At 40.7% G+C, this 26,606-nt stretch overlaps 1 protein-coding gene across 1 annotated transcript in view; it reads right to left on the minus strand.

The window, feature by feature from the left end:
- Positions 1 to 23,199, minus strand: part of NCKAP5 (NCK associated protein 5) — a 1,094,443-nt gene extending 1,071,244 nt beyond the window's left edge. The window contains 1 exon segment of the mRNA XM_070389536.1: positions 22,981 to 23,199. The gene's annotated coding sequence lies outside the window, so the exon portion shown is untranslated.
- Positions 23,200 to 26,606: the final 3,407 nt, after the last annotated feature.

A 26,606-nucleotide genomic window follows, 5' to 3' on the forward strand; every position in this document is an offset into this window, starting at 1 on the left:
GTTGTCAATAAAGCTAGTGGATGTGATGAAATTCCAGTAGAGCTATTCAAAACCCTAAAGGATGATGCTATCAAAGTATTGCACTCAATATGTCAGCAATCTGGAAGACCTAGCAGTGGCCACAGGACTGGAAAAGGTCAATCCTCAGCCCAATTCCCAAGAAGGGTAGTAATAAAGAACATTCAAACCATCAGACAATTGCATGCTAGTAAAGCCATGCTTAAGATCTTGCACGCTAGGATTCAGCATTAAGTGAACCAAGGATTTCCAGATGTCCAAGCTGGGTTTAGAAAAGACAGAGGAACCAGAGATAAAATTGCCAACATTCACTGGATCACAGAGAAATCAAAGGAATTCCAGAAAAACATCTACCTCTGTTTAATCAACTATGCCAAAGCCTTTGATTATATGAATCATAATAAACTGCGGAAAGCTCTTACAGAAATGGGAATAACAGACCATCTTATCTGTCTCCTGAGAAACTTGTAGGCAGATCAAGAAGCAACAGTTAGAACCATGCATGGAACAACTGATTGATTCAGGACTGAGAAAAGAGTACCACAGGGCTGTCTGGTGTCAACCTGTTTATTTAACCTATGCATGGAGCACATCATGAGAAAAGCCAGGCTGGATGAATTACAAGCTGAAATCAAGACAGATGGGAGAAATGTCAACTACCTCAGATATATGGGTGATACTACTCTAATGGCAGAAAGCAAAGAGGAAATAAAGAGCCTCTTGATGAGAGTGAAGGAGGAGAATGAAGGAGTTGGCTTAAAACTGAATATTAAAAAAACTAAGATCATGGCATCCGGCCCAGTTACTTTATGGCAAATAGAAGGGGGAAAGGTGGTAGCAGTGACAGATTTCCCTTTCTTGGGCTCTAAAATCACTGCAGACGGTGACTGCAGCCACAAAATCAGAAGATGACTTCTTCTCAGCAGGAAAGCTCTGACAATCCCAGACAGTGTTGAAAAGCAGAGCCATTACTCTGTCAACAAAGGTCCATACAGTTAAGGCTATGGTCTTCCCAGTGTCATGTACAGTTGTGAGAGCTGGACTGTAAAGAAGGCAGATCACCAAAGAATTGATGCCTTTGAATTGTGATGCTGGAGAAGACTTCTGATAGTCTCTTGGGCTACAGGGAGATCAAACCAATCAATCATAAGGGAGATCAACTGTGAATACTCATTGGAAGGACTGATGCTGAAGCAGAAGCTCCAGTATTTGGGTCACTTGATGTGAACAGCTGACTCATTGGAAAAGTCCCTGATGCTGGGAAAGATTGAAGGCAGAAGGAAAAGTGGGTATTAGAGAATGAGATGGCTGGATGGCATCACCCATGCAAAGGACATGAACTTGGGCAAACTTCGGGAGATGGTGAGGAACAGGGAGGCCTGGCATGCTGCAGTCCATGGGGTCACAAAGAGTTAGACACGACTGGGTGACTGAACAACAAGAACAAAATGATCAAAAAATGTCAGCTATTATACAGCTACTGTATAGCACAGGGAACTATGCTCAATATCTTGTAATAACCTATAATGGAAAAGAATATGTAAAATAGCATATATACACACATACATATATATACATACATAAAAGTTAATCCTTTTGCTATACACCTGAAACTAACATAATATTATAAGTCAACTATACTTCAATAAAAAAAGGATATGTCACCTGTTAGCCATATAAAGTTGCCTTTGTTCAGGTCCCTGGAAGGTTCACATCCAATATTATTGTTTCAACTAATTATTATCACTGTTAACTTCCAGAAATGAACTTTCATCAGCATCAAAACCTCTAGTCTTTGAACCATCATCAGGTTCCCAAGCCATCAGCCCTGTCCCATCTTTATTCCCCCTGTGTCCATCCTAGACCCTAGGATATGCTTCATATGCTTCTTCATGAAAATAGATTTCTTATTTCCCTGAAAACAATCAATATTTGTTTTTCTCTTTGCATGCCCACAGCCTGTCCTTCCCTTGAGTCCTTCACTTAGGCTTCTACTGGAGTGGGGACTTGTAAATAAATGATAAGTGCTTACATGCCTGTCCTTCCCACAGCTGTTTACCCTCTAGGACCAAGACTGTAGCTCACTTATCAAGTTATCCCCAGTCCCAAGACTGAATGTTTGGGACAAGCTCAACTTGTTTGAAATGAAATTAAACTCCTGAGTAATGGATTTCTTCGCAAATAACTTATGCTGCTTCATGTGTACGGAGAAATAGCTGGTGATTGCTATCTTAACAGCTTTTGTTTGTATCTCACATTTGACATTACCATGTCTGGAAACTGTAACCCAACCAGAGGACAGCTGAGATTCTGTTCCTCTTCTGTATTACCTTTGGTTACCTCAGATTACTTATCTGGGAAAAAATAACTCCCTTTCTCATAATCCTATGACATATTCTTTCAGAATATCCCCTTATTAAAGTATATATAAACAAATAATGCAGTTATACACACATACACACATGTAGATCATTCTTAAAACATGAACATATTCTCAAAATGTTTAAAAATTATATAGAAACCAATATGAAGAATAGCAAAAGTTTTCTTTTTATGTACTCCCAATGATATCCTCTCAATTAGAGGGGAAAAAACAATTAATGATTTGTTACCTTTCTAGAACATTTTCAGTCCATTTACATATATTATCTGTATGAACAATTTTAGAAGATTTTGGAAACAGAAACAGTACCCTGTTCTACATGTTTTTGACAGTTTGTTTTCATTATTTTGTCCAAGAGGTCTTCTAATGTGAGGATACATATAGGTCTCCTCTGTTCTTTTAATGCTACATGGGCTCTGTAGTATAAATGGAGGGTTATTTGTTTTATTCTTCCTCTTCTGATGGGCATTTAGACTGTGATAACTGAGCAGAATTACAAGTAATGCTACAATGTTTACCCTTGCACATACCACTTCAAGCATACAGATGAACTATTTTCTAGGATGAATAGCTAAAGTCCCCTCCACTTTTGAACACATCCAAATTCTTACTTATCTAAACCATTAACTGCTTCCTCTTTTGCCCCAATGATTGCTTATATTTTTGATTCAGAAAGGCAGAGAATGATGCCTATCAGCTCCCAGAAATTTAACTATCAACCTCAGAATCAAATTCACATTCCCCTTAAAGTATCCCATGCCTGTACAATAATTCACTTTCAAGTAATTCTGTGTCATTAACCCAGAACTCCTGTGCACTCAGTTTTCAGTGCTCTGCTAACCACAACCTCCCTGTAAGCATAATTCTTGATAGTTCTGTAAGTCTGATTAAGGAAGGCATAACTCCTTTGGAAGCCTGGGCAAGAACGGCTTATGCAAAGTCCTCATCAGGTTTCAAAAAGGACACTTCCCCCCATCACATACACACACAAAAATATGGAGACAGACATGGAACCAAATATTGAAGGCAGCTGGTGCAGAGAACTTGAAGCTAAACTTTTTTTTTTCCTTCATCCAATTTTCTTAATTATCTGTCATAACAACACTGAACTTTTTGCTTAAGCTATCCTTGGCGAAATTTTCTGCTTGTTCCTGTTTGAAGTCAAGGTGGCAGGAGATACAGAAATAGCCAAGTTAGGTTGCTGAATTTGAAAGGTGGCTCCTAGAGTGGGACTCTGCACCCAGAGCTGCTTTATCAAGGAAACTGACCAACACACTTAGTTCTCCACGTCTCTCTGCCTGTGATCAGCATAAGCTGGAGGCCAAGGCAGAGAGTGAAGGTGGTGAAGGAAACTGTAAGGCATGTAGGATCTCTAAAAATATGTGGGTTTTTTTCAACTGAGGACCATCATGGTTTAGCATTTGATGGTATTTGATGTGCTGCATGGCTGCCTAAGGGCTTCCCAGGTGGTGCTGTTGGTAAAGAATCCACCTATCAATGGCAATTCACTCTAGTATTCTTGCCTGGAGAATCCCATGGACAGAGAAGCATGGCAGGCTACAGTTCATAGGGTCGCAAGGAGTGGGACATGACTGAGCAGGCATACGCACGCGCACACAGACACACAACTGCCTACAGGCTCTGCTGCTCCTTACGGCGTTATTGTTGTCTAGTCTCTCAGTTGTGTTGGACTCTTTGAGACCCCATGAATTTCAGTAGACCAGGTTTCCCAGTCCTTCACTATCTCCCGGAAAGAAAGTGAAGTTGCTCAGTCATGTCCAACTCTGCGATTCCACGGACTGTAGCCTACCAGGTTCCTCCATCCATGGGATTTTCTAGGCAAGAGTATTGGGGTGGGTTGCCATTTCTTTCTCCAGGGGATCTTCCCAACCCAGGGATTGAACCTGGGTCTCCTGCATTGCAGAGAGACGCTTTACCGTCTGAGCCACCAGGGAAACCTATCTCCCAGAGTTTGCTCAAACTCAGGTCCATTGAATCGATGATGCATGCCATCCAATCATCTCGTCCCGTCACCCGCTTCTCCTCTCGCCTTGAATCTTTCCCAGCATCAGGGTCTTTTCTAATGAGTCAATTATTCGCATCAGGTGGCCAAAGTATTGGAGCTTCAGTATCAGTCCTTCCAATGAATATTCAGGGTTGATTACCTCTAGGATTGACTGGTTTGATCTCCTTGCTGTCCAAGGGACTCACAAGAGCCTTCTCCAACACCACAGTTCAAAAGCATCAATTCTTCGGTGCTCAGCCTTCTCTAATGGTCCAACTCTCACATCCATACATGACTACTGGAAAACCATAGCTTCGACTATATGGACCTTTGTTGGCAAAGTGATATCTCTGCTTTTTAACACACTGTCTAGCCTTGTCATAGCTTTTCTTCCTAGGAGCATCTTTTAATTTCATGGCTTCAGTCACCATCCACAGTGATTTTGGAGCCCAAGAAAATAAAGTCTGTCACTGTATCCATTGTTTTCCCATCTATTTGCCATGAAGTGATGGGACCAGATGCTATGATGTTCATTTTTTGAATTTTAAGTTTTAAGCCAGCTTTTTACACTCTCCTCTTTCACCTTCATCAAGAGGCTCTTTAGTTCCTCTTCACTTCTGCCATAAAGGTGGTGTTATCTGTATATCTGAGGTTATTCTCCCAGCAATTTTGATTCCAGCTTGAGCTTCATCCAGCCCAGCATTTCGGGCTGGGTTGACTCCAAGTCTAGTCAGCTTCAGTCACTACTACACAGATCTCCTCTACATCCAAGATGTTGGCTCGGAGAACCCACAATGTATAATGCTTCCATGAGCTCTCACTAAATATGTATCTAAGAAACAAAACTGAAACATTCTGAGTCATGTGTGAAAATTCTATATCCTTACAAGTACATAGGGTGATGGAAGTAGGAAAGAGGCAGAATTTAATAGCCCAAACACTTACCTTTGATAAGATTTATAATGGTTTAAGTGTAATCCCACTATATTGGAGAAAATGGCACAAAAACCTTTCCATCAAGCAGAAAGTACTTTTTTATTTTAGTAGAAAATGATAAATGCCACTATTTAAAATGCCCTGGGATTATTTGAGTTTCTGATAGAGTGCCTTCTAAATTCAATTAGTTTAATTTGGAAATTGGAGGATGTATGAAATAGCATTCTGATTTTGTCTAATGGAAATGGCAAAAAAAAAAAAAACAGGAACCCCAAAACTCAAATGCATATGCTTATATGCATATATGCACACGTGTACACACACATAAATACACAGCATATTTTATCATGCCCACCTGGCCAGTTCAGATCTTTGGATACAAATACATTCAAGAAAAAGTCAATGGCAAAAAAAAAAAAAAAAAAAAAAACAGTCGCCCATTGAGGAGAATCGAAGTAAAAAGAGATTTACAGAAAGGACAAGTAGAGAGATACAGGAGACTCCTCACTGCCCAAGAGAGTATACATTTTCAGAACAGTTGAAAAGGCTTCAAAGGAGTATTTAGAGGAGTACAATTTATCAGTTTTTCCACAATGACTGTCTCTGTAGAACTTCCTGGAACATTCCTCAGCTCTATATGATAAACCAGCCTCCCCACGCAATAATGTTCCACTCACCAAATATAATATAGCTTGCACAAGACCATTTCCAGTGGTACCACAGAGGTGTGCTTTGGCATAAAAGGGCGTAGTTGCTGTCTCGAATGCAGCCCATTTAATGAGGCTTTATAATGGGAAAGGGCAGCATCCAGTGATTATTCCTCCTGCTCTTTCCTGCTCATACCTCCAGTCTTGGGTCTAAACTGTGCCTGTTCACAGAACCAGGAGGTTAAAAAAATATATACCTCAGGTAAAGCCATTTCAGGCAGATGAAACCCCCTGAAAGAGACAAAGAGTCCTCCTATGAATTCTAAAGCCTTATCTCTGCATTGTGCCAGCCTCGAATGATTGAGTCCAGGGAAAAGAGTAATTCTTTGTTCAATGCTTCAAAAGATAGGAGAAGCAGGTGAGGAAGGAGACAAGGTGGGAGCGGAAAGGAGAGGAAGGAATACTCTTTGTATAAAGCAAGAAGCTTATCAGTCCAAGCATCAGTCTTTAGTTTTCTGAACACCATTCCTATATGCTCAAAATGTGCAAGGTATAATGAGGGCATGAAAGAGGATAAGTCAGAGTTTGTGGTTTAGAAAATTTTACTGTTGCCAAGGAAACAAGATTCACATATATTAAAATATTAGGGATGAGGACACTGGTTTTCTATTTATTCATCCCCAATCTCACCCCACCCAACAAAGATTTGTGATTACTTATTAATACAAAAATATACACAAAAAGAAAATTATCAAATAATTGAGGAAGGAAAGCCAAAGGGAAGCTACTAGTATAAACATAATAAAACCAAGGTTAATATTAAAGAAATGCACAATATGCTGTCCAGGCTACAGGTAATTTACATATTTGGATTAAAGTTTTGAAAGCCTCAAGACCAGGCAGTAAGTCACACAGGACACTATATACAGAGCCAACATTGTGTTAAGAATGACAGGGCAACTGTTACCAAACCTCGATGCCCAGTGATATAACCTGGGAAGGTTTTCAGAAGTTCAGTAATGAACCAGAATTTCTAGAAAAGGCAGAGAGGGAGAGAATGCTGCATTTTTAAAACCTCCCTGAAGTAATTATGATGCCATCAGCCCTCAGACTAGAAACCCCTGCTGTAGGGATTTTAGAAAGAAAAACAGAAAACAAACCTCCAAAAACTCAGATTGTAAGAATTATGGAGGACGGAGAACTCAAGCTGAGCCTCTAAGTTAGGATGAAGTTTGAAGAAGTAGAGATAAATGCAAGTCACAGAGGTGGGAGGGAGCCCAATGTGAGGGAGGGGACAGCATCACCCCTGTCACTCTGGAGTAGGTGTCAGGGGTCCTAGGACACTATTGATTCCTTAATTCATTCAGTTTTACTCAAATTACAAAGAAAATAAAGAGGCCATCTACACAACAAATAAAGGATAAAACTGAGATAGAGATGAGTGAAAATGTATATATTAACATTACTTATCTATTGCTGTGTACAGAGAAGGCAATGGCACCCCACTCCAATACTCTTGCCTGGAAAATCCCATGGATAGAGGAGCCTGGTTGGCTGCAGTCCATGGGGTCGCTAAGAGTCGGACATGACTGAGTGCCTTAACTTTTACTTTTCACTTTCATGCATTGGAGAAGGAAATGGCAACCCACTCCAGTGTTCTTGCCTGGAGAATCCCAGGGACAGCGGAGCCTGGGGGGCTGCCGTCTATGGGGTCACACAGAGTCGGACACGACTGAAGCGACTTAGCATTGCTGTGTAACAAATTGAGCAGCTTAAAAACATTTATTATCTCACAGCTTCCACGACTCAGGAATCTGACAACAACCTATCTGGGACCTTGTTCAGGTCTCATCTGAGCCTTAGAGTCGTCTTGTGAACTCATGTGGCCGTTGGCAGAATTCATTTTTTTATATCTGTAGAACTCATGATAGCTTGCTTTTCTAAGCTCAGCAGGAAAACCTAAGCTTCAAATTTCTAATCTCCAGACTTGCTCTAAGGGACTTGTCTGATTAGGTCAGGCTCACCAAAGAAAATCTCTTTTTATTAACTCAAAGTAAACTGATTAGGGACTTTAATTACATTTGCAAAAATCCACCTTTGCCATATCATGTAACCTAATCATGAGAGTGATTAGGCTCTGCCCACACAAAGCAGAGGGGAGGATTATTCAAGGGAATGGCTTCTTATGGCCTATCACAGAATTCTGTCTACCACAAGCTTCAAAGATAAGAGGATGGAAAATTGCAAATATGTAGGATATAAGCCAACAGACTACTTGCAATTAAACATTTAAGTTTGATTCTAAGCTTCCTAGAGGTTGAAGTGTAAAGGAGACAGGTATAGAAGCATAGTCTCCAATCAGTTTTGCAGAAATGTTGCCATGTTCTTATGCCCTGGGGAGTGTTATCTGGCCAGGACCCTATGGAATAACTCTCCTCCAGGGCATTTTTCAGGCATCCTTTGACCTCTGATAGAGATGATCAAATTCTCCACTTTCCTTTAGGATGCTTCCGATTGGTTCTAAGCATCCAGCACTGAACTGAGTCAACCTGTGTTCCATACACACTCTAAAATAAACCTGTGGCTGCAACTAAACCACTCCTTTTTCTTCCATCTACTAGTATATTATTTCTTTTTATGACCCCATTCAACTCCACTACATCCTATTCAGTTCCAAGTACCTGTCTCCCTTTATTGAGTGGCTTCTGCCTTCATTCACAGTCAGCACTGTCTTTGTAGTCATTCCTGGTGACTCACATCTGGTCTCCTACCATCTGACTATCTGGTCCATGCCAATGACCACTTTTAACCTCCTGCATCTTTCAGTTTCCATAGTTTACTAATTGTGATCTAAAAAGTCCATAGAAGGAAGCGGACTTGGAATCCTCCAGCTCACCTTCCTTTCCAATAAAAACCATCCATCCCATCACGGTCTAGCACCTCTAGAGACAAGAAACTATTTTTCACTGTCCCAGTTTCTGTTTGTGAATTTCCAAATGACCAAAATTTCTGCCTAACATTTAGGCCACACTTGCTTCTCTTTAACTTCTACCCTTAAGTAGTAGTGGAAGTTAAGTAGTATTCTCTTGAGTAAATTCAAACATCACATAATCTCCACATATTATTGGTGGGAATATAAATTGGTACAACAGCCTCGGAAAACTATTGAGCAGTGTCTCCTAGATTCCCTGTGATGCAATAATTACACACACAAACACACTTAACAGATACTAAAATGTGTGTGTTTGTTCACTGAGGTATATGTACTAGACTATTCATAGCGGCATATTTGTCATGGTTTCAAACTAGAAACTATTCAAATTCCCATCAACGGTAGAAACAATATATCATGATATAGTCACACAGTGGAATACTATAAAACAATGAGCATGAAAACTCTATGACTAAGCACAGCAATGTGGCTGAATCACAAAAATACAATTTGAACGAAAGAAAATTATACATACTGTGGGGTTCTATTTATATAAAGTGTAAAAACAGACAAAATTAATCTATGTTACTGGAAGCCCTCACACTGATTACCTGAGGGATGTGACTAGAAGGGAACTTGAGAAGGGTGTTAGTGAAGTGTGGGTGATATTTTTGGTCTAAGAACTGGTAATCCAGGTTGTGGTAGTGGTGTTGTTCAGTCACTAAGTCATGTCCAACTCCTTACGACCCCATAAGCTGAAGCACACCAGGCTTCCCTGTACTTCACTATCTCCCAGAGTTTGCTCAAACTCTTGTCCATTGAGTCAGTGAGGCCATCCAATCATTTCATCCTTTTCGCCCCCTTTTCCTCATGCCCTCAATCTTTCCCAGCATCAGGCTCTTTTCCAATGAATCAGCTCTTCCCATCAGGTGGCCAAAGTATGGGAGCTTCAGCATCAGTCCTTCCAACAAATATTTAGAGCTGATTTCCTTTAGGATTGACTGGCTTGATCTCCTTGCAGTCCTAGAGACTCTCAAGAGTGTTTTCCAGCATCACAATTCAAAGGCATCAATTCTTTGGCACTCAGTCTTTTATGGTCCAACTCTCACATCTGTACATGACTACTGGAAAGACCATAGCTTTGAATTTAGGGACTTTGTCAGCTAAGTGATGTCTCTGCTTTTTAATATGCTGTCTAGGTTGGTCATAGCTTTACTTCCAAGGAGCAACCGTCTTTCAATTTCATGGCTGAAGTCACCATCTTGATTTTGGAACCCAGGAAAATAAAGTCTATCACTGTTTCCCCATCTATTTGCCATGAAGTGATGAGACTGGATGTCACGATCTTGGTTTTTTGAATGTTGAGTTTTAAGCCCACTTTTTTCATTGTCTTCTTTAACCCTCATTAAGAAGCTCATTAGTTCCTCTTAACTTTCAGCCATTAGAGTGGTATCATCTACATATCTGAAGTTGTTGATATTTCTCCAAGCAATCTTTATTCCAGCTATGAGTCATCCACCCAGCATTTCACATGATATATTCTGCATAGAAGTTAAATAAGCAAGGTAACAATATACAGTCTTGATGTACTCCTTTCTCAATTTTGAACAACTCTGAGGTGTATTCACTTCATAAAAGTATGTCAAGCAGTATACTTTTAAAATCCTCTTCTTCTTCCAAATCACCTGAGTAAATCAAATTTCTTTAGCCATTTCTTTTACATATGGGTTATAGAATGTTCAAGATCCTGGTCACCAACTTATAAAACCTTTTAATTTGGCAAAGCTCTGATCATTCATTTGGAATTTAATCATATTTGTTGGTTTTAAACATTCTGTGAATGTCCCTATGAGATTAACTCCTTTCCTCCAATATGTTGTAAACTCCATCAGTTCAGTTCAGCGCAGTCACTCAGTCATGTCCGACTCCCTGCAACCCCATAAATCATAGCATGCCAGGCCTCCCTGTCCATCACCAACTCCCAGAGTTCACCCAGACTCACGTCTATCGAGTCAGTGATGGCATCCAGCCATCTCATCCTCTGTCGCCCCCTTCTCCTCCTGCCCTCAATCTTTCCCAGCATCAGGGTCTTTTCAAATGAGTCAGCTCTTCACATCAGGTGGCCAAAGTATTGGAGTTTCAGCTTCAACATAAGTCCTTCCAAAGAACACCCAGGACTGATCTCCTTTAGAATGGACTGGTTGGATCTCCTTGCAGTCCAAGGGATTCTCAAGAATCTTCTCCTACACCACAGTTCAAAAGCATCAATTCTTCTGCACTTGGCTTTCTTTATAGTCCAACTCTCACATCCATACATGACTACTGGAAAAACCAATAGTTTTTCTAGCCTTGACTAGACGGACCTTTGTTGACAAAGTAATGTCTCTGCTTTTTAATATGCTGTCTAGGTTGGTTATAACTTCCCTTCCAAGGAGTAAGCGTCTTTTAATTTCATGGCTGCAATCACCATCTGCAGTGATTTTGCAGCCCCAGAAAATACAGTCAGCCACTGTTTCCCCATCTATTTCTCATGAAGTGATGGGACCAGATGCCATGATCTTCGTTTTCTGAATGTTGAGCTTTAAGCCAACTTTTTCACTCTCCTCTTTCACTTTCATCAAGAGGCTCTTTAGTTCGTCTCCACTTCCTGCCATAAGGGTGGTATTATCTACATATCTGAGGTTATTGATATTTCTCCCAGCAATGTTGATTCTAGCTTGTGCTTCTTCCAGCCCAGCGTTTCTCATGATGTACTCTGCATATAAGTTAAACCCCATATAGACAGACATTTTTCCCTTTTGATTTTCTAGTAGCACATATATTCAAAAATCCCTTGCATGCTCAGAAAATACTCTTTTTCCCTCCTCTTCCTTAGCAAGTATGGATAAAATAGATCAAATTTACAACCTAAGTATTTTCTTCCCTTTTTCCCCCAATGAAATGTTTAATACTAACTTATCCAGTGAAGTCAATGATTGCTCTCTTCCTTCAAGCTCATCTAAGGATTGATCTTTGCCCTGATTTATGAGCCCTTTTCAGATGTTCCCACATGGTGAGGTGGGAACAATCACTAGGCAGACCCCTATAAAACATGGATTCAGTACTTATTTCTCTTATCATCAACCGTAAATTGACCTTATGTCTGAACCCCTTCCTTATAGTTTTTTCTTCTCAAGGAAAAAACATTGGATGATGATAAAGAAGCATTCTTATTCATGTAAAGTTAGTGGCATCCTCCTTCTTGCTGGGCTAAGTAGAAGGTGAGATAAATGAGCCCTAGAACACAAACCACATATCTGATGGAAAGGAAGACTCCTGGGTTCTCAATAATGGAATGGCAACAATGCTTTTGATGTCAATAAGGATTCTGGCTGGTAACTTATCTTCCCAGAGAAAATACTGCCAAGGAAATCTGTAGACATTTACATAGTGAACACTCACACACTCATTTGCACACTTGGCACCTGGCATGGTTGGTTGCTGCATGAGGTTTGCACAACTTTTTGTTCCCACTTGCAGTTTTTTCCAAAAAGAATATTTATGGGCATCAGTCACTTTCCTGGACAAATGGTAAAAAGAGTGGCCAGTTTCCTAGCCACATTCATATTCCTGTCACCCAGCTGCCTTTATAACCAATGGTTCCATCTATAGAAGAACAGCTTGCCTTGGCCCAGGTTTAACTGATTGTTTGATAGATATATAGATGATACACACAGAGAGAGACAGCAGAGACAGAGAGGAGACAGAGAGAAAGAGGAGACAGAGATGAGAGAGATGACAGAGAAAGATGGCAGAGAGAGAGAGAAACAACGAGAGATAGACAGCTAGATAAGGAAAAGAGAAAGAACGAACTTATAAATCTGGAAAGATTCCTACCAAGCCCGTTGAGGAGCTATCTCTAGAAAATTGCAGACACATGTCAGTTCTTTTTAAAGAACATACAAAACAGAGAAGGAAAATCTAAGAAGGCTACTCATGCAGAAACTATTTAATCAAAGAGTAAAGACAATTATAACATCTGTTAATCTTCTTTGGAGGTTATAATTAAATGCTCTGGAGAAACACCCTTTCAAGAGTGATCCTTCAGCATCTGTTGTGAAGGCCCACAGCACTATGCAGTGACAAAATCACTTCAGCACTTTGGAAAAACCAGGCTTCTCGAGATCTCAGGGGCTGCGAGGGTCTTTGTGCTTGCAGCCCAGACCTGCCCCCGCTGTCCTGGGGGCGGGGAGGGGAGGGGCTTGCTCCCAAGTGCTGTGCTGGATTATCTGGACTAGGAGTCAGATGCAAGTCACTGTATGTTAAGGAATAATAGGTTCACAGCATCAGAAATGGCCTTATGACTATCTGATGATCCCCACCTTTCACTTTGCAGATGGGGCCACTTGATCCCATGTCCTACAGCTGGCTGTGGGACAATCTTACCAGCAGGGTTGTTCAAGTCTCCATCTAGATTTCACCATGCTGCTTGCTCTTTTGGTTTCTCCCTTGCTTTGGCTTGGAACTTGGATGTGTTCTCTGTTTAATAGGATCAGCATTATAATGAGGCCCTGGGACATCTGAAGTTTATGGAGAGGTAGAAAACTGAAATGATTCCCTTCTCCATTGCCCAGTCCATCACCAGTGAGAAACAATGGCCACTATTGCTTCTCTACTCGGCTTTCTGGGGAGTAGGTGAGAAAGAGGAGGTAAATTAAGATAAGGAAGGAGAAAAACAAAAAGAATGAAAAAAGAGGGAGAGATGGGAAGAGAGATGATTAAGAGAGACAAGAATAGAGTAATAAGGTGGGGTAAAGAGAGAGAGGGGGAAAGAGGGAGAGAGGGGCAGGAACAGCTAGGAAAGATGGTTCAGGGACGTAGGAAAAGCACATCAAATTAAGATCTGACCAAAAGGAGCTGAGCACACTTTATATCCATCCAACCTCATAACCTGAGTCTGCTGCTGTTGCTGCTGCTAAGTCGCTTCAGTCGTGTCTGACTCTGTGCAACCCCATAGATGACAGCCCACCAGGCTCCCCCATCCCTGGGATTCTCCAGGCAAGAACACTGGAGTGGGTTGCCATTTCCTTCTCCAAATCTGACTCTGCTACTGCTAAGCTAAGTCACTTCAGTCATGTCCAACTCTTTGCGACCCCATAGACGGCAGCCCACCAGGCTCCCCCGTCCCTGGGATTCTCCAGGCAAGAACACTGGAGTGGGCTGCCATTTCCTTCTCCAATACATGAAAGTGAAAAGTGAAAGTGAAGTCGCTCAATCGTGTCCGACCCTCAGCGACCCCATGGACTGCAGCCTACCAGGCTCCTCCGTCCATGGGATTTTCCAGGCAAGAGTACTGGAGTGGGGTGCCATTGCCTTCTCCGAAACCTGACTCTACTGTACTTCAAATAAGCAGTTCTACCCATACAAAAGTCCACAGGGTTTGAGTTTTGCCAACCAAAATGCAGAAATGATAAAGCCAAGGGCATCACATAAACAGACACATAAAGGTATTGAGCAATGAAAAATCTGGCCAAATAATGAGAACATAACACATGTATTCATGGCCCAGCAGGCATAGAGGTGGACAGGCTCCTCGGTAGCTCCTGGGGGCTGCAGATACTGGTAGGTTCCAAAATGCCGAGTAAATGGAGTTCTTGACATTTGATGTTGAGATGAAATAACAAGTCCTTATGACCAGACATGTGGTGCTCACATCAGCCTCTCATTTCCCTGAAACCAGTGAACCAGTGAAGTCGCTCAGTCGTGTCTGACTCTGCAATCCCATGGATTGTAGCCTACCAGGCTCCTCCATCCATGGAATTTTCCAGGCAAGAGTACTGGAATGGGTTGCCATTACCTTCTCCAGGGGATCTTCCCAACCCAGGGATTGAACCCAGGTCTTCAGCATTGCAGGCAGACGCTTTACTGTCTGAGCTACCAGGGAAGCCCTTCCCTTCAACTATCACCTGCTTATAAGGGCCCATAATGTCTTCAGTGATAAGGAGCCAATAACAATGTTAACAGTCACCACATACTATGAGTCTAGTTTTGTGCGGGAGCTGGACATACTTTATCTCATTTAATCCTTACAGTGATAAGGAGGTAATATAATCCAAATATCTGGGTCAAAGTCTAACTGTGCAATTGTGAACAAATTAACCTTTTGGGACCTTGGTCTTCTCATCTATGAAATAGAATTAATAGGAATCTCTATCTCAGAGGGCTATTTTGAGGATTAAATGAGACAATATAAATACAAAGCATAACAGGGCTAGACATACTACAAGCACTTAATCATTGTTGATGTTACTACATCTTATGGACAAGGAAACTGAGCTCAAGGAAATTAAATAGTTCTCTCAAAGTCGACAGACATCAGGTCAGAGGCTGGAACCCTCTAGGTTTCAATCCCTAGGTATCTAGGGATTAAAGCCACATGGGCCTGAGCTTTAACTACTTGTTTTGTTTCTCTATTAATGGACTCCAAAGAATCCTGATCTTTCTAGTGTATAAGGCAACCTCTCAGGGAAAGGGTATCCAGAAAGTTGCCAGCCCAAGTTGGAAAACGTAAAAGGGCACAAGTAGCTCAAGACATCTTTCTCTTCCCACTCCCTTGTCTTCAACAATGAAGGAAGAAAAGAAATCCTGTCCATCCTCTTCTTCATTTACTTTCATATCTATAGAGCCCCCATTGATGAATGCAGTGAATATTGATACTTACACTACTGAAATTAAACAGGCACTCACTCACTCATTGAAAGTTGGGTAAAAAGAAATGTCTTGCCTTTGTTCTCTGTGTCCACAGGAATGTTAAATGTCATCAGTTGAGTTATAAAAAGGTATTTTTTCAAAAGTATAAGAATGGAGAGAAGAAAGCACTAAAGTCTGAAAATTTGCTTGTATCTGCCCATGCACCAAATATCTGTTGGGCATCTACCATTTATCAGCCACTGCTTTTGATGCTCAGGCTACAATATTAGATGTGATAGACACAGGTTCTGCCTCCATGGAACAAGAAACGGTATGGGGAGACCTTCTGAATCCAATAGCTGACCATGTGTTTAATTCCTCTGGTGACACATGCTATGCAAAGCGAGGACCTGAAGCTCTCCAGATCTATAACAGATGGGGAAAACTTTCCTGAGGAAAGGCCATCTAGGCTGAGCAGGAACTGTCTCAGTGAGGCTGGGGAGGGAGAGGCAGCCTTCCTCAGAAAGAGGTATTTTGGTGAGTAGGAAGAGAAGAGCTCTGTGCTAACCCAACAAATGACTCTAGACAAGTCAGCTCAAGTCCCCACAGCTCTTTCCTTCACTGCAACATGGCAATGTGAGAACTTAATAATGCTCTCCAGCATTCATGATTTCTCTAGATTCTCTTTCCCTGTGTCTGAATCAAGGATACGCTACAGAGTGGGAAGATTCTAGTCCGGGTGCAGGAAACAGAAAACCCGTTTTGTTGAGAGTGGGCTCACTCAGATATAGGAAACATATAAACTAGACACATTCCTAGGACAGGAAAACCATCGTTTTTTCCCTCCATACTCAGCAGCTAATATCAGTTTCCCCAAAAGGCTCAGGGACCAGTGCTCCAACTCCAAAAGACTGGTCGTACGTATTTTATGGCTTGGCATCCAAAGTCCTGGTTTGATAGATGAGCTATATAAATGATCTGAATGCTCCAATTTTCTCTAACAATGGAAGAGCTAAGACTTCTAATTTCTCCAGACTGGAAGAAATACAGGCATTTTAAACAATTACCTTGGTGGTTTTACTGCTGTTAATCAGGTGTCCCAAAAACAATGGTTTCTTTCATGGTACCTGTTGCAACTGGTCTGTATGAGAAGTTTTATTCAGTTTAATAAGGCCCTCTACTGGCAATCTCCAAAAACACAGTCTCTTTCAAATTATTTTAAGTAAACTATTTTAACTAGTACTCCCAATAATAAAGCATCTCACATTCCTGATTGTGCAAATCTGGGCTGAAAAGAATGAGAAGAAAATGAGAAAGGGAAGAAATAAATGTCATTTTAAGTGGGCCATTCATTTAGCTATTCATAAAATAACATTACATGAAGTATCATTTGCTTTCCTCTGATAAAGTTATTCTATATATCAAAGGTACTCAGAAACAAAGGCTCTTTCTTGCACTGAAATGTATTAATATTCATGCAACCATAAAACTAAATTATGAATGTTATTTACAAACTACAATAAACCAGATTATTTCAGTCTATTTATTCACATATGAGTAACTGACTATAATTAGAACAAAAAAAAAATGCTGAAGGCAGGCCTTTTAAACTGATTCTGATATGACACAAATAATAATTAACTTCTCCTGCTTGACAACTAACCAAAAAGAAAAGAAAAGAGTATATGGTGACTTAAGAACTTATCCATAGAATAATGTTTTAAAATTAAGTTATCTTTGGCACATTCATCAAAAGGCTGTTGAAAATTTTAACTACGTATTCCTAGAAAACCAAGTTAGTGTTTTAAATGAGGCAATTATAACTTTAGAAAGAATGTTTTTAACAGAAAGGAAATTCAATAATTATTTGACTCAACAGTAAATACTATTTATAGTCATGATAAAAATAAGCACTGAATATACCTTTAACCAAAATTGTGATATAATTACACTGGAGAACAGGAGAGGAATTGGAAGTGTAACAAATATATATTGTAATCTATCATAATAGAAGGTAAACAATTTTATATTATAACTAGATATAAAAAGCATTATTTAAAAATATTATAGAAAAAACAGCTAAAAGAAAACCCTCTGAAAAGCAGGACTGAGGAATGGGGTTTGGAGGTCGCTCAGGACTGTCATATATATATATATACACACATACACACATACACACATACATATAAACACACACACACGTATCTTGTCATATATACAAGCACTGTTTATATATATATATGTAAATATTTTAGAACATGCATGCTCAGTTGCTCAGTGGTGTCCACCTCAATTTTAGGACTACCATTTAATACATACCAAGTGACATATGTGAATATAGTTATTTACATAGACATTTTTGTACTATTTGGTTTTCTAAATTATGAACATGTATTACTTTGATTTTTTTTAAAAAAAGTTTCTAAGAACAGGTCAGCCCTGGCAATGGAACCCACTTAGGATATATCTTTTGGATTGGCCTGGATCAGGGGTCTATGTTTCCATATTCAGTTTGTCAAATGAAGCAAGGACCCTTCTTGGAATAGTTTGTCAGACACACATCTTGACAGTAATACTCGTTCCCGTGTTTTAGAAATAACAGTTTTTCTTTCAACATTATAATATGTATCTATCATATTATTATCCAAGCTTAAGTTCCAAAATGGGTTTGAGACTTTCTTCTTGAACTCAGTCCATTGGTTTCTTATAGTGCATCCAAATTCTACTCAAAGGAATCACTAATCCAGAAAGTTTATTTCTAAAAGGAGAGATCTGATTTCTTGCCCTGAAAATACCAGATTAATTTATGTAACTACTGGGAAGTACCTTGTGTAATGGAGGCTTCCAAAAGGACAGGACACACTTCATTAGACAAGTATGTATTCAGGCATAGTAACTGCTGTGGGTAATGTTCTTATGTATCTGAGAGATTTATTATTTCATCTTTAAAAAAAAACACAGTTGGGAATCTAAAATTCCAAAGGCATTAAACTTTGTAGAATTAGAGAACTAGAGAAAAATAAGGCTATAATGTATCTTGCGTGTAACTGGTTCCATGACTTGCCAGTGTTCAACCTCAACCATTCTGGCTATTTAAACAAAATACTACCACTTCCCCTGGTAAACTTTTCAGAGACCAGCTGAATGGCCAAAGATCAATTCCAATTTTTTTTTTAACCTAACTCCCCTGAATCATACTCTTGACCAAGCTGAACCCAGCCTACCAACGTCTCCACCAAGAATGCAAATAATCTTGATGTTGAGCCATAAACTTGGGCCAACCTGCAAGGGGATTCATGCCTGAGATTAAAGGAAAAACAAAAATACCAAAGGACTGGGCATGGGCTTTGACCCTTCTGCAAAGCTAGAGAATGTGAATCATCCCTTCAGCCAGCTGGCACCTAGAGGTGTTCATCTGATGTGTAGCTCTCCAGTACAATCAGTGTATGGAAAGACAAGAAAAATCAAAGTTCCACCATTGGTAAAGCTCACAAGGAAGATTGCCTTCCATATGTCTGGAGAGTCTTACTGTGAAAGGTCAAGAGTATGGGGTCAGGGTTCAGGTCCTGTCTCTGCCTCTTTTACTGCCCATGTGACCTTTGCACATTACCTCACCTCTTTGGATCTAAGTATCTTTACCTAGAAAATGAGCAAAATGATCATAATGAGATAGCACTTGTGAAGAGTTTAGAAATGTGGTACTGACTATGGGGAAGAAAGTTTAAATCTTCTCTTAGAGTACCTATCAAATATGCATTCATACACTTTTATTTTTCATCATCTCTTGGGAACTCACTCAGTGCCAGGTGCTTAGTTAGGTATGAGATTACAAATCTGGCCACAACCTGGAGGATAAACTAGGTGGATGGGGAGGTGCCACAGGCAAGAGTATAAAGGTATTGAGGTGCTAGAGAACATACAAGCCCAGCACGTGTAGGTAACAGAAAGCACCTCCGGGTAGGTAACACAGGAATTCCAAACCGAATCATCTGAGGAACTTTTTAACTATGCCTCAATCTGAATCCCACCTTGGAGATGCTGATTCATTAAGCCTAGGGTGGAACATGAGCACTGGTCAGGCCAATAGTGATCACAACAGTCAATCCTAAAGAAAACCAATTCTGAGTATTCACTGGAAGGACTGATGCTGAAGCTGAAGCTCCAATACTTCAGCCACCTGATGTAAAGAGCCCACTTACTGGAAAAGACTCTGGTGATGGGAAAGACAGAAGGCAAAATGAGAAGGTAGTGGCAGAGGATGAGATGGTTAGATAGCATCACTGACTCAGTGGACATGAATTTGAGCAAACTCCAGGAGACACTGAAGGACGGGGAAGCCTGGTGTGCTTCCAGTCCATAGAGTTGCAAAGAGTGGACACAACTTATCGACTGAACAACAATACTTGTATGAGGTAGGCACTCTCATTGGCCACATTTTAAAGACAAAAAGCGAAAGAGAAAACTCAAGTGAATTAACCAAGATCATAAAGCTGGCCAGTGATGAAAGGAGGACTTGAGCTGGGCAGTCTGGTTCCAGAACCCAAATCCTGAATGGCTCTACCATGCTGTTCTTCAACCCCTGACAGAAGACACAGATGAATTGTCAGGTCAGGAATCTCCAGGAGAGACACAGAGTACATGGGAGGGAGTGGAGAGAAACGAGGCTGGGGAGGTTGGAGACAATCGCTTCAGGAATAGCCCTGTGTGCACGCTTGGGAGTCCAGTATTGGGGGCCTTCATTCGTTGAAGATGCATGTCAAGCCACACAGCACACTTACATATTTTTGTCAGCCATGTGTAGAGGCATGCCTGTTTGGTTTAGGAAAAGGGATACTTAAGATTAGCAATTCAGTCCTTCACTTCTTTACTATTATATATTTAACCACCACTCTGTAACAGTGCTGTGGATATAGAAGTACTGAACCATAGCCCTGGCTTTTGATGGAAAGATGTATTTAACTGTGTGGCAAAGAGCTTCAGATCCCACAGCAAAAATCAGCACAGGATACCATGAGGGTCCAAAGAAGAAAATCATCATTTCAACTTGAAGAATCCATGGAGGCATCCAATAGGCAGAAGTGTCAGGGGCAAGGAAGGCTCCGGAGAAAAGAGGAACACAGGGCATTAGTGGAATCAAGTTGAGTGTTAGCATCAGAGGTCCAGGCTGCAGTGAGAAAATGAGGCTGGGAGAGAGGAGAAAGACAGATAAGGGTGTGGTCAATAAAACAAATTTGAGAGATGTAAGTAAAGCAGAAGCACAAAATATCCGAGCTGAAAACCAGCTTTGGTCTCTCAACCTGCACCTGATGCAAACTGCCTTATGTACGATTCCACCACCTGAAATGTCTCACTTAACTTTAGGTCAGCAACTGTCAAGTAATCACAAAGTGCTCTTCGGTTCTCTAGCCAAACTAATGAGGAGCAGAGTTGTTAAGAAACATACCCAGAGAAAAAGACAAAACAGGAATGTTCTCTCTTTACCAGACCACCTTCATCTATACACCTTCACTCAGCCAGCTCCTGCAAGAAGGCTAGTAACCACACATGGGTCCTATTTCTTCTACATCCTGGAAGAACTGAAATGTGAAATGCATGCCAGGATGAGCATGGTTTTCTGGTTGGAGCTCTGCCAGTGTCTTGCTAGGTGACTCTGGACCAATCACTTCCCCTCTTCATGCCTCAGGTTTTCTTCTACAAATGATAAGCTTTGACTAATGGTTTGGAAACTATTTTAGTAGCACATCCCCTTTTTTAAGTAAAAATTCACAGAAAGCATTGAGTTTTAATACATAAAACATATCCAGTACTAACTAGTAGATACAGGATGGATAAACAACAGGGTTCTACTGTCTAAGTGCAGGGAATTATATTCAATATCCTGTGATAAACCAGACTTCCCTGGTAGTTCATTGGTTAAAACTCTGTGCTTCCAAAGCAGGGAGTGGGGGTTCAAGCCCTGGATATGGAACTAGGATCCCACATGCTGTGTAACACAGTCAAAAAAAAAAAAAAAAAAATTATGTGTGTGTGTGTGTGTATATATATATATATATATATATATATATATATAACTGAGTCACTTTGCTATATAGCAGAAATTAACATTATAAATCAAATACACTTCAATAAAATTAAAAAAAAAAAAACATGTCCAAGAGAGTGTGCTCTGATGGAAAAAATTGGAGCTGACAAACATGCACGAGGAGGCTGCCCATATCAGAATTCCACTGAAAACTGTAGGATATTTTAGGAGCTTTTGGGCACTGACTTTTTCAATTCTGAGACCAGAGAAAAAGGGAAAGGCTGTCACTGCTCTTGTGGGCTGGTGACAGAGCTGCTGAACTGAGGACCAGCCAGGTCTCCTGGATCAAGTCATGGGGCTCACGTGCAGGAGGTAACAGGCTAACAGCCACTTGCCAATCCATGTGGCAGGGCTGTCAGGACTGGATGGCAGGCATCGGCCAGAATGTGCTACTGATTACAAGCAGCTGAACCGCAGGCGCTCAGGTGCAAGCCCTGCATCTGGAAGCATGCAGCCGAAAGACAAATCCACGTGGCTCTGATGCAGTGCTTCCAGGCAGCGCCTGGCAGCCGTAATGAGAGGGAGCTCTGGTCCAGGCTGGCGGTACACAGAGCCCACCCTTCCAATTCCCCAAAGAATGTGTTCAGAGAGTTTGAAAGAATTGGAAGAAAGTGAAAGCAAGGATGTGGGTCTCCCATCCCCACAGAGCTGAGTGTCAAAGTTTGACTTTTTCAGTAGCACCTTCATTCAGGTTCCCATCTCTGAGGGCAAGTCAGAACAGCGAACATTTCTCCAGATACCTAAAGGGAAGAAATCCAGATAGAAATGGTTTCCATTGCAAAACATTTGTCTAGAGGTTCATATTCCCTCAGAATGAATGAGTTTGTGCGTGTTTGGAAGGAGGGTGTAATCAAGAAGAGAAGTAGACATTGAACACACACACATTAAAATCTATAAACCACAGAAAGAATCAGAGAATAAAAACAAGAGTGTGTTTTCCTTTCCAACACAAACAGTTAATTAAAAATCAGTCTTTACAGTTTTCTACTAAAATTCCTAGGTCAAGCTAATAGTTTTCTGTATGGTTGGTTGCTTCTCATTAAAAAAAAAAAAATTACAACCTCCCTGCAGAGGCAAATGAGTATCAGGAACTCGGTATCTTGTTATCAGCTACGTGCAAGTTCTCTGCACCTACCCCATCAACTTCAGTGCACTGTAATTACTACTTGAAACAAATGCATTCTTGTTGCGGCAGCGAGAGAGCCCAGAGAAATACAAACACCTCATCATCTCACTTTAAAAGCAAAGCAAGCCATATAAATACGAAAAACTGTTACAAGAGTTTTAAAACAATTCCAACAGTCTTACTTGTCGTCAGCTCTGCAGTCAACACATCTCACAGCCCTGGAGACAAACACAGGAACTGCAACTCTCTCCAGTTAAACATTTCCTCCCGAGTTGATCCTCTGTTTATTTGTGAAGCCTGAAAAGGCTGGGCGCAGAGAACACGCCAGTTTTCCTGAACAGCCAAAGCAGCAGCAAAAGTTGCTACCGCGAATTCAGAGCAAGTTTGCCGAGAGTCCGCTGCTCCCCCGGCTGCGGCTCCGTGGTTGCTCTGAGCTTGTAAATACAAGCTCCGTGGACAAAGTCCCACATGACATCACTGGCAGCTGCTTATTGTTGAGTCTTTATTAACTGACTGTCAAAAAGAAAGGAGGGGGTGGGGAGCAAGAGTATCTTTTCTGCAACAAAATCGGCATCTCGGAGCGGATTCCGGTGATGCAAGCGTAAATAATTCCATTGATTCAAATTTTCAGGAGCCTGGTTTCCCTCAGGTCAGATCCTTTCTTCTGAGAAAGGCAGAGAATCACCTCCTCCGACTGACGCTGGCTAAGCTGAAGCCATGAGGGAGCCAGTGGGCCCCTGACAAGTTGTTACCCACCTGTTTCCAGTCAGCTTCAGAGTTTGATGATTCATGAGTAAATGAATATTAGTTACGTCTTATATTGCCTAACTGTGTAACAACAACATAATGATTACTTATATCTTATATTGCCTAACAACTTTTACTGTGACATATATACGTATGTATATATGCATATATGCATATATATATATATATACACCTCCTTGAGTGATACGTGTGTGTGTGTGTGTGTGTGTGTACCTGGCTGACTTTTTTTTCCTAGATGGCTTGTCCTAGCAAAGATGAAACTCTTCAGGTATACTATAAAGTTTTTCAACTTGGGGGTAGGACTCCCTGAAATGTACCCCAAATTATGTATATGCAAATCAGGGCATTCTATTCTGAGAAAGGCTTCTTCAGATTCCTAATCACCTTCCTACACCACTCTCATCACACCAAAAATCAAATCAAAAAATCATCTCTGCCAAGTATCTCTAATTATCTCAAGAAGTACTATAAGCCCCACCCACTTCCAATTTGCAAGATAAAAATGGGTGCCTCCCCTGCTATTTGCTCTCTCAAGGAATCTCCCTTCTTCTGTGAACTGATTCTTACTGGTGGTTTCTATGGTTTTTCTCCCCCAACCCCAACCTGAGAAATCCACAAACCCTATATCACATCCCTGCCATGAAGCTGGGACACCCTAGCCCACTGTTTTCCTTCCTTCCTCTGAACTGCTTATAATGATGCTGACTATTTATATTTATTTGCTGCTTTTTATATACTGATATATTTTTAGCTTGTTTTTTTGCCATCTGTGTTTCTGTCTCCCCAAGTCACTTTGAAAGGTCTTTGAGGGCAGCCATTGTGTTATTTGTTTATACCCATACCTCCTGCCATCATGAATCTTAAGCAGAAATGGGGGGAGGAGGACTTTGAGGGCCAAGGCAGGAACAAGGTTAGCAGAGCCCATGGAATGGGATGTATGTTTAGATAAGCACTCTCCCTGCCCTTGGAAAATAATTAACTTGCACCCCCCTGTTACCATGTGAGTGGATGCTCTTTGCCACTTCCAAAAACTGTTTTTTCAAAGAGCACTGATTATTATTGATTTGGTACGGTATTAAGGTCCCCAAATAGTTCACTTTCATGTAGGAATCGGTTAAAGATAGTACCTATTTTTATGCTACTTACAGGTTTAAATAAACTCTATTTATGGAAAGCAAATTAGAAGTACCTAAAGTTTTTTAAGTACAAACACTGACACCCAACAATTCCTCTTTTCCAAAGTGACCCCGCACATATGCTCACAAAAGAGCCTAAGGATATAAGCTCAATAATGTTCTTTGCAACATTCTTTGTAAGCCAATGAAGTAGAGACACCATAAATATTCATTAATATGAGAAAAGATAAGTCACACAAATTGTGGTACATGTATAGTAGGAAAAAAAAAACTTAGAAGAGGTTGAAAAAATTGAGCTAACAGCGCATATACTGACATGGAAAGAAGTAGGTAGCTTATTGACTGAATACAGAAAATCATTGCATATGATAGGAAGAATTATGCACATTATCAGCAGTGGTTATCTCTGGGGAATTTTTCTGTGTCGTTTAACTTTTTTTAAAAAATGAATGTGTTCCACTTTTGTTACTTAAAAAATAATAAAAGTAAATATATGATTGTGCAATTTTCAAAATAAATCATAAAGAAAAACCTAGCTATTCCTTCAACAAATGTCTGGCATATAGTAGGTGTTTAATAAAGATCTAGTGATCGGTTGCAGACCTGTGACATGTCTATTAGGATACAGCAGTATGGGGGATGGATTGGGGTAACAAAGGAGAACAGGCACTGGGCTTTTATTCTTGATGGAATGCCCGACCTCCTTTCCTTTACATTTAAGGACTAATTTGAAAACCTCTTGGACTCTGTCCACTTTAAGAAATGATTAAAGTTAAGTGCTCAGAGCATAAAGTGCTGACCTTTCCGTTGTGCAACTGTTGTTTGACAACTGGAGTTTTAAGGTAAGACAAGCAAGAACCGCTTTGGTTCAGTTCACTGATTGCCAGCAAGCTCTGGAGGGAAACTCAGGAACCTGGTAAGGACACAGGTTTACCCAGATCCTTGTCATGGCTGGTGTAACATTAAGGAACTCTCCAGTGAGGGAGGTTAGGAAAGTCTAATGTACACAGTCTTCGGGGCTTTATTACAAGGGGGCTCGGGACTTTGAAAAAGTCAGTGGTCAGGAGTTATGATGCCCAACACAGCTCTGTCTCCCCTACATACAGCCTCCAGGCCTCCATAGTAGAATGTAACAAAGATAAGCTATATATTAGATACTACATTTTTCTTTAAGGAAAAAAATACCAGTAAAAAAATCACTGAAGATTTCCTCCAAGGTAAGATAGATTTCCCAAAGCACTATTTCCATTCCTCTAGAGAAAACATACTGGAGCCTTATCTTACTTTCTAGTGAGAAGATGCCTTATGTCTGTAATCATTTCAAGAAAAAAATGAAAGCACAGCCATATTTCATGCTTGTTTTTTATGATCTATTCATCCACATATCTTAGGATTCTGAGGGCTGATTCTACTTAAAAGCACATTTGGAGCCCCTTGAGTGTGATAGGGTCACACTTTCCCAACTGAGAGTTAAAAACAAGCATTTAACTTGACTTACAATTCAGGATTCCCTGAATTGTAATTGTACCAGTCTTCCCTGGTAGCTCAGACAGTAGAGAATCCATCCCACAATGCAGAAGACCTGGGTTTGACTCCTGGGCCAGGAATATCTCCTGGAGAAGGGAATGGCAACCCACTCCAGTATTTTTGCCTGGAGAATCCCATGAACAGAGGAGCCTAGCAGGCTACAGTCCATGGGGTTGTAGAGTCGGACACAACTGAGCGACTAACACTTTCACAATTCAGGATAAAAACAAATAAGGGAAAAGGGAGTGGGCAGGGCTTGCTTCCCCACCTTGACCAGGTGATCATTAACACTGCTGCCAAAATTACTTCCACCTGCTGAGATGCTTGGCCCGGCTCCCCTTCCAGTGCCTTCTAGTTCTTCATTCAGGCAATTTCCT

The sequence above is a fragment of the Bos mutus genome, chromosome 2, assembly GCF_027580195.1.
Source record: "Bos mutus isolate GX-2022 chromosome 2, NWIPB_WYAK_1.1, whole genome shotgun sequence".
Lineage (NCBI taxonomy): Eukaryota > Metazoa > Chordata > Mammalia > Artiodactyla > Bovidae > Bos > Bos mutus.